The sequence below is a fragment of the Littorina saxatilis genome, linkage group LG17 (assembly GCF_037325665.1).
Source record: "Littorina saxatilis isolate snail1 linkage group LG17, US_GU_Lsax_2.0, whole genome shotgun sequence".
NCBI lineage: Eukaryota > Metazoa > Mollusca > Gastropoda > Littorinimorpha > Littorinidae > Littorina > Littorina saxatilis.
Genome location: NC_090261.1, coordinates 2,367,523 through 2,375,804, shown reverse-complemented (window position 1 = coordinate 2,375,804; position 8,282 = coordinate 2,367,523).

Here is an 8,282-nt window from a genome sequence, read left to right as displayed (position 1 = left end):
GACACTGATGGAACTGCCGCTGACAGATAGAGAGCTTTCATGTTCTTCTTTTGATCAGCTGCGTCCAATTGTATCGCTGTATAATTATGTTTTGTTTGGGGAGGAAGGCCGGGGTGGGAAAGGGTAGGGTGTGTGTGTGTGCGTATGTGTGTGTGTGTGTGGGTGCGTGTGTATGTGTGTGTGCGTGTGTGTGTGCGTGTATGTATGTGTGTGTTATTTGCGTGTGTGTGTGTGTGGGGGGGGGGGGGGGAGGTGATGCCAGGCTGCATTATGATCCTCAGTTTTTGGACATTTTATGATTGAAGCAACATCTAAAAGTCTGTAGCTGATTCTCATCATAAAATCTCTTTCGCGGTGTAATTGTTGTCTACGATTTGCCATGAGGAAAAAATAATGAACAAATTATTCACTCCCCATTGTTTCTTTTGAGGTGGATTTTCTCATTTCCGCAAGTTTGAAGACTCTGTACTTCTGTCTTTATCGTGTACTGTACACCGAGAGTACACGCCCCTTGTTCCCCCCCCCCCCCCCCTTGTTTCCCCATGAGACCCCTCAGTTCCTATTGTCATTGACTTGATCAGCTGCTGCCAACAGTGGCAACTTGTGACAGACTAATCATTGTTGTTGACGTGTACCGCACGGAGTCGTTGACGTTGTCCGTAATGACTATGTACACCATCGGCACAGCAGATGAAGAGGTCTGTACAGGTGGTGTTTATTTGCATCCAATTAACAGCGGTTGTCGCCCCTTGTTGTTGTGCGCTTGATGGAGTCATATTGTTGGGGCGAATGACCTCCCCTCAGTGATTTCCCATGGGTTGTTGATTACTGAGTCTGTTTAAGATGATGTTATAGGCAAGGATATAAGTCTTTGTCTGCTTGTTTGAGATAAATCAGTTCATTGTGTGCCTGATGCGGCCACACGTAGGAGGGGGAGTTCCGCTGAGTGGGAGAGAGGGTTTGTCTTTTTGTTTTGTTTTTTTTGGGCGGGGAATTGGGTGGTAGTGGAGTTTGATTGGGGAACGAGGAGGAGGATGACATGTTGCCTGTGATTAGCCGTTGTCCACTTGTCAGTCCTGCAAAGCCGACAAAGAACTGACAGGTGAGTGAGGGGGGGGGGAGAGACGGACAGGTGCAGACGGACTCGATCACATTCTGTCAGCTTCACGAAGTACAACATACAAAACATTCAAACAACACTTTTCCCCTTTCTTCGATGAGGCGACTTAGAAACCTGTGTGAACTTCTGCACACGACGCCTTAGAATTATCATTTTATCCATCCTGCAGGGCAAAGAAGAAAGGACTTCCTCCGCACGCTCAGTATCGTCCTCACGTCGATATCGCAGATATGCCTGCTGTACTGAATCAATCATTCAAAAACGGTGCGCATTATCTATATATATATACGACTAGTGTCTGTGTGTCTGTGTGTCTGTGTGTGTGTCTGTCTGTGCGCGATGCACGGCCAAAGTTCTCGATGGATCTGCTTCAAATTTGGTGGGCTTATTCAGAGAGACCCCGGACACAACCTCATCGATGAGATATTTCAACACGTGCTCTCAGCGCGCAGCGCTGAACCGATTTTGGTTCCACCTCAGCTACCCGGGCCCCCATACCGACACACCATAGCCGCTACACCACATCACAACGCCAAAGTTCTCGGTGGATCTTTTTCAAATTTGGACACCGTATTCAGCTACACCCCGGACACAATATCATCGATGAGATATTTCAACACGTGCTCTCAGCGCGCAGCGCTGAACTGATTTGGGTTTTTGTGTTCATTTCACCATTATAAGTAACTCTTCCTTATCTTCTCCAGTGTTTGGCGTTTATCTCCCTTCCTTCGTGTGGCTTTCCCGTTTGTAACTTACTATTACTATTTTTAGAATGTCACTGCGCTGTCCACTGCGCTGTCCACAACGCTTCCCTTGCACCCGTAAGTTGTTCTTACTGTCAAAGTGAAAAGGTCGAATCAATTTATAGCCACGCGAAAAATACACTCTCACCTATCTCTATATATTTATAGATACAGATATGCATATATATATACGGCTTCTCTGTGTGTGTGTGTGTTTGTGTGTGTGTGTGGGCAAAAACCTGTGTATTGTAGAGTTCTGTTTGTGATGTGGTCTAGCGGCTATTGTCTGTCTGCCCTCTGCCCTCGGGCAAATTCTTGATTGCCTGCTGCAATGAAAAACAACAACATAAACTTGCCAATCTCACCAGTCTCGCTCAAGTGCAAATAAGATGCACTATACCAGAGGCAACAACGGAAGGTGTCATCAGACCCATCCCACTCTCTGAAGACCTTGATAAACTTCAACAATCTCTTGAGAAAGTAAAATCTCTTCAGCGGTTAAAAAACCAGAAGGGGGAACTTACTCAAGCTGTCAAAATCACTTTTTTTAAAGAAAACGCTACCAGATACAGTGAAGATAGTGAAAACCTTCTTTGCTGTCGAACCCTATGTGGCCCCAGTCAGAAGGTGTACTAAGTGCCAGAGATTGGGACATGGCTCCAAACAATGTAAAGCCAGACAAGACAAATGCCCAAGATGCGGTCAAAAGAAAGACCACCCAGTTGACAACTGTCCAAATGACAAACACTGCCTAAACTGTGGCGGTCCCCACTCGGCAGCTTACTTAGGCTGTCCTGAGCTAGTGCTCCGAAGAACAGCAAACAAAATCCGAGCAGCCAAATACATCCCATATGCAGAAGCAATAAGAAGAGCAAAGTTTGAAATAATGAAAAAACAAAAGAAAGACCCAGATACATCTAATGACTCTGATTCAGAAGTCGATGAGTGCTGGGTGCTGAAAATGGCAGGGGGGAAAAGTGCTCCTCGCGGTGCCAGCAAAGCAAAGAGAAACCTGGCTACCTCCCCAGCTTTCGTGGCTGAGATTGAAAAACAGGATTATAGCACTATCTGGCCAGAACCAACAACAAGCCGCATACGCACAGGAAATCAAGGCGGACCAAGCAACCCTCGTAGTGAAAACCCCATTTCAGAGCAAAATATCGCCCGCCAGAGACCTGGACAAAGAACTGACATAAACCCTATTAATAATGAGGCTACTGTTGCCCAGAAACTAAAATCAACACACAATGTAAAAAAGGCCCCCACAAAAGCAGCAGACAAAACAAAGACAAACAAACAGCCAACAACAAACAATGAGAAAAAGGTTGCTGATGCAGAATCTCAAACTTCCCCCACACACGATTATGATGACTTGTTCATGGATGAACCAAAGTTGATGATTGTTGAGGAGGATGAAACACAAAACACACCAAAGCCACAGTCCGAAGACTGCCTCAGACAACATATTCTAAAAGAAAGCTATGCAAAGATGAAGATGATGAGCGCCGAGAACTGCGGTGAGGTGTTCAAATTCGTCACTGGCATCCTAGCTGCACTTATTGAAGCAAAAACGAATGAAAGCCCCGAAAATGTTCTGACACTTCTGACAGGGCTATATACTGAAATATTTAAGCCAAAGGAAAATCCAACTCCACCAGCCTTAAATAAGATACTTTCCACTCAATGCGCTCTTCTCGGCATTCAGGGAGGCAGATCTGTAACAGAGTCTCAACCCCTTGACAACACAATGACATAGAGAGTTGAGGGGCAGATCAAACGGTCACAACAGACTTTAGGTCTTCTGTGATTGAAATGGATTCAAGAATAAATATACTGCAGTGGAACTGTCGTTCCCTTAACACTGCTCTACCGTACCTTATTAATTATCTTAACCAAAACAACATGTTCAATGTATTATTGATACAGTCCCCACTCTGTCATGCGGGAAAACTCCCCTTCATATCTGGTTTCTTTTACCCACCCGTCACAGATTATCAGGTTGATGATACGAGCGGAGCACAAACTATCAAGTACACAGTAACCTATGTCAGAGACAATCTGAAGTACAATGTTCACCCAACCCCTGTTCCGGCCGACACAAAAATACATTCAAACCTAGTTGAACTTCTGCTGAATGATGGCCCATCCATCTTCTTATTAAACATATATAACAGAAACATTACCAAAGGCCCGATTTTCAGCTGGCTCCCAGAGCTCGACGGAAGACGCACCTGGGTGATCGGAGGAGATGTTAATGGCCGAAACCCCCTGTGGGATGCCAACTTCCCCGATCAGACATGTGCCGTGGGAAAGAGCCTTGCCACCTATATAACGCAATCAAATGTGTACTTACTAAATGACGGATCAGCAACCAGAATACCCGATATCTCAAACCAACACCCCTCCGCCATTGACATAACCTTGGTTAGTCCCACTCTCGGATTAACAACGGACTGGTGCGTTGTGTCAGATAAATTAAAAAGCGACCACTTACCAATCATGATATCCATTATTGGGAAATCACCACACACAGAGCCAGGCCCAAAAGCCTTAAAATACAATTATAAAAAGGCGGACTGGGCAGTTTTCAAGGACGCTGTCACTAAGTCTGCCGATGCACATACCCTCTTGGATGGCAATCCAGAGTCCCAAGAAAGTATCGACAACAAATATAAACAGCTAAGATCAAACCTGCTGAATGCAATGGAATTGTCAATCCCCAAAACAAAACCTTTTATCGGACCCAGTAGAACTGATCAGAGCCCATGGTGGACAGAAGAATGCAGAACAGCCATCAGGTTAAAAAGAACTGCAAAAGAGAAGTATGATCGCTTCAGGTCTGCACAAAACCACAACAATATGAAATCAACTGAAGAACAATGTGACAAAATTATAGACAAAGCAAAAAAAGAATATTTTGAAAACATGTCCAGCAAAGTGAGCGATTACAGAGATGCTGGAAAAATTTGGACCAAAATAAGGAAATTCAAATGCAGACACAAGCAGGCTGAACGTCCTCTTATGCACGAAGGAAAAAAATATGAAAGCTTTCCTGAAAAAGCAGAACTGTTTGCAGATATTTTTGCAGCAGCAAGCCAAACAGATAAACTGTTATGTGAGCAGGAACTCTTCCGTAAGAACTGGGAGGATAAACAGGACTTAAACGACCCAGAACTCAACCCTTCCTTAAAAATAAATGCTCCCTTATCCATTCAAGAACTGAAAACGGCTATAGCATCGGTGACAAAAGTCCGATCCGCCTGTGGTTCTGATCCAATAAACTATCAGGTCATACAACATTTACCAAACCAAGGATTAAATCTTTTACTGGATTTTTATTCAACATGCTGGAAGTCTGGCCTGATTCCCACAGCTTGGAAAGAGGCTGTTGTGATCCCCATTTTAAAGCCTGGAAAACCAAGAGCTAACCCTTCCAACTGGCGCCCTATATCTCTGACCTCCCATCTGAGCAAAATCTATGAAAGAATACTAAAATCCAGACTAGAAGATGAAATGGAAAGAAAAAAGGTAATACCCCTGTGCCAAGCCGGTTTCCGTCGAGGCAGGGGTGTCTCGGATCACATTGTAAAACTGTCCTCTAAAATTAAGAAAGCTCTCTCACGCAAGAAGTCTCTCTTTGCTGTCTTTTTTGACATCAAAAAAGCCTACGATACAGTATGGCACCAACGATTGTTGTTCAAATTGAAGCAATTAGGCATCAGTGGTAATATGTTTCAATACATAAAAAGCTTTCTACTGAACAGATCCTTTCAAACTGATTATAAAGGTGCCAAATCATCCACTCGCAAAGTTGACATGGGAGTGCCACAGGGCTCAGTAATAGCACCACTGCTTTTTAGCATTATGCTGCATGACATATCGACAATTAAAACACATGGAGCCGAACTGACGCTTTATGCGGATGATATTGCTCTATGCAAAGAGTATCAAAACAAAACCTATAAAACAGAACACAAATTCTCTAAAGAGTGGCAAACAGCTATAGATAACATTGCGAACTATATGCGGGAGAATGGCTTCACTCTCTCTGCCGAGAAAACTGTATTCGTTGTCTTTACAAACCGAAAACTGGAAGATCGAGAAAAGATACAGTTCTCACTAGATAAATCTGTTGTCTCACCCAGTCAGCAGGTGAAATATCTGGGCGTAGTTTTCACCTCAAATGGACTATGGACTGCTCACTTAAAGTATCTTTTAAGCAAAGCAAATAAGACCATCAACCTTCTTAAAATACTGGCTGCCCAACCATGGGCAAAGTGTCCAGTTATTCTAACAAACATCACCAGAGCTCTTATAAGATCAAGACTATCATATGGACAGGAGGCCTACTTCTCGTCGGCTCGAAAATGGCTTGATAAGCTACAGTCAGCGGAATGTCGTGCCCTTCGGCTTGCCCTCGGACACCCAAGGCATTCAAAGCAGGCCATTGTATACCACCAAGCAGGATTCCTCCCTCTTGACATGTGGCGGCGTAAGTGCTGCGCAGATTACAATGTCCGAGCCAACACAGTGCAAAACTCAACAAAAGAGGAGCTACAACCGCATTACAATCATGTCCAAAACAAAAAGGCCCACTTTGGCACTACTTTCTCCTCACTGGCTCAATTCAATGCTTCACTCTTTAGTGAAATCAGTGTCGACCCAAATGATGTGGCCCAAAACCCCATATCTCGTGATCCCTCATGGACAATGAAAGAAATGAATTTTGACACAGAATATTGCACAGCTACAAAGGATGATCAGTTATTACTCAGGATACAAGCCCTTGAGCACATTGATACTGTATACAAAGGCCATGTTCATGTTTACACAGACGGGTCAGTGTTGGATGACAAGAAGGCTGGCGCAGCTTTTGTAATCCCCAGCGATGACATGACTGGGAAATTTAAACTGTGCAACAGAAACTCGATCTTCTCAGCTGAGCTCCTTGCCATCTGCATGTCGCTTGTTCATCTCAATCTCAAGAACACTCCTCCTCAAAAGATAGCTATATTCTCTGACTCCAAAGCAGCCATTGAAGCATTGAGATCTAACAAAAGATCAAAAAGACATGATCTTGTCATTGCCATAAAGGAGCTGGCAAATAAAATTATAAAAAAAGGAAGCGAGATTAACCTGGTCTGGTGTCCAGCACACGTGAACGTGCCTGGCAACGAGAAAGCGGACAAAGCCGCTAAAGAAGCTGCCCAAGGCATAGGCGCCTCCGAGGTAGACCTGCCATTGTCTGCTTCTGAGATCAGTAGCCTTACAGACTCTCTTCTCTGGAGAGAATGGAGGAACAAATATATGCACAAGGCTATAAGCTCTGGCTGGCTCATTCGGGAAGCCCCATCAAAACAGATGAACACCTATAATGCATGCCCACGTGTAATAAAAAGGATTAACCGCCTAAGGGCAGAAGCTGGGAGTTACCAATTTCTAGAGCTTAAATGCACCTGTCAATCCGACCTCACCATTGCTCATTTGACTTTGGAGTGTGATTTGAACTCATGCCACTTTCAACCCCTGACTCAGTTTATGAACTCAAATAGAAATATTCTGCCAAATACCTCAAAGGAAAAATTAAGTTATCTTTTAAGTTTTAATAAAGACCTTGGGTGGCAAGGTCCCAAACTTATCGCTGGACTTATGCACACGCACCCACTTGGTCCCTGGATATGAAGAGACGTTGCTGCGGCTGACGCCATTGCTTCTCATACAGCTACTATATATTTTTATCAGAACTTTTAAAAAATACCATTTTATATCCAAGTATCTCTTAACACCATTTTTAATTAGATGAGCGAGAGTGTGCGGGGGGCGGGAGGGTGGTGAACCACTGTACATAAAGGGAGAATTTGTGTGCGTGCCTGTGTGTGTTCTTAATCTAAGACAAATGTCGCCAATGTTTTTACAGAGTGACGTTAAATAAACGATTTTATCATCATTATCTGTCTGTATGTTCTGGCATGTGAGAAGCCACAGCAGATAATATAGGGCTAAGAAATAAGCTCTAAAATTCTCAATCCCGTTTGACAGGACTTCGCCTTCAAAGGTGATTGTGGTGAACCGCCACGCTGTCTGTCTCTGTCTCGCGCCGTTCACCTCAAATTCCCGTTTCTGAGTAACTATTTTTAGAATGTCACTGCGCTGTCCAGAACGCTTCCCTTGCACCCGTAAGTTGTTCTTACTGTCAAAGTGAAAAGGTCGAATCAATTTATAGCCACGCGAAAAATACACTCTCACCTATCTCTATATATTTATAGATATAGATATACATATATATATATACGGCTTCTCTGTGTGTGTGTTTGTGTGTGTGTGTGTGGGCAAAAACCTGTGGATTGTAGAGTTCTGTTTGTGATGGGGTCTAGCGGCTTTTGTCTGTCTGTATGTTCAGGCATTTGAGAAGCCACAAC